Source organism: Amblyomma maculatum, chromosome 8 (genome assembly GCF_055883805.1).
Source record: "Amblyomma maculatum isolate TAMU_Amacu chromosome 8, ASM5588380v1, whole genome shotgun sequence".
NCBI lineage: Eukaryota > Metazoa > Arthropoda > Arachnida > Ixodida > Ixodidae > Amblyomma > Amblyomma maculatum.
In genome coordinates, this window is record NC_139351.1 from 42,637,874 (window position 1) to 42,638,810 (window position 937).

The window sequence follows — 937 nt, forward strand, 5'->3', positions numbered from 1 at the left end:
AAAGGCCGAATGTTAAAAAAAGGAATGAACTTGTCCCAATTGCGGCTGAAATCTGCGGGTCACAGGTAAATATCTTCGCAAGTAGGCATCATTAATCCGTATTTTCAGCCAGACTAACGAATAAATAGATGTTGTTATAAATGTTTAGATTTGCAAAACTTAGAGTAGAGTCGAAACCAGATTTCTTTAACGAAGGAGATATCCTGTCCTATGCGATAATTTGCCGAAACCTCGTGGAAGGAAACTCATGCATGTGCAGGCCACTGTAACTCTTAACACATGCAAAGATATCAGTGTAACATCTTATAAACTTGACTTTCCAAGCCTCAAACGGACACATCAGTAACCGCTCAAGCTGAAAACAAACAAGGCGGTGAAGTTAAAGAGATACTAAAGCGTGAAGCTTCCTCAAACTCGATGCAACTTCTGTTTGAAAACATGCGACATTGATTGGCCATAGATGAGGAAACACATTGCAGTAGCTTTTCTTGCAATTCGAAAGACTACTTGAAAAAAAATAGGGCGCTAGGTCCGAGTGTGTTGTCTGGGCTACCCCACGCCGCCCCTTCACAGGTGCTATCGCGATACTGCAGAGCGCGGGACCTTTTGCCTGCTGCGTTTCCGCCCTGGGCCGGTTCCCTCCTCCTTAGGCGACCTGGTCGCCACCGAGCTCCCCCGGGGCAACCATATCGGCGCACAGCTTAGCGCGGACACCCGATCAACATGGGCAGACGTGGGGCAGGGCTCCCAGCCTCAACCCGACCTCTATCGCCAGCCTCCAAGCAGCTAGATTACAGGGGCACGCCTCCCGATACTGCAGAGCGCGGGACCTTTTGCCTGCTGCGTTTCCGCCCTGGGCCGGTTCGCTCCTCCTTAGGCGACCTGGTCGCCACCGAGCTCCCCCGGGGCCACCATATCGGCGCACAGCTTAGCGCGG

General features: G+C 51.3%; 2 pseudogenes; both read right to left on the minus strand.

Annotated features, from left to right (window-relative positions):
• Positions 1-519: 519 nt before the first annotated feature.
• Positions 520-801, minus strand: LOC146181051 (signal recognition particle RNA; annotated as a pseudogene).
• A 5-nt stretch (positions 802-806) lies between these two features.
• On the minus strand, positions 807-937 carry LOC146181052 (signal recognition particle RNA; annotated as a pseudogene).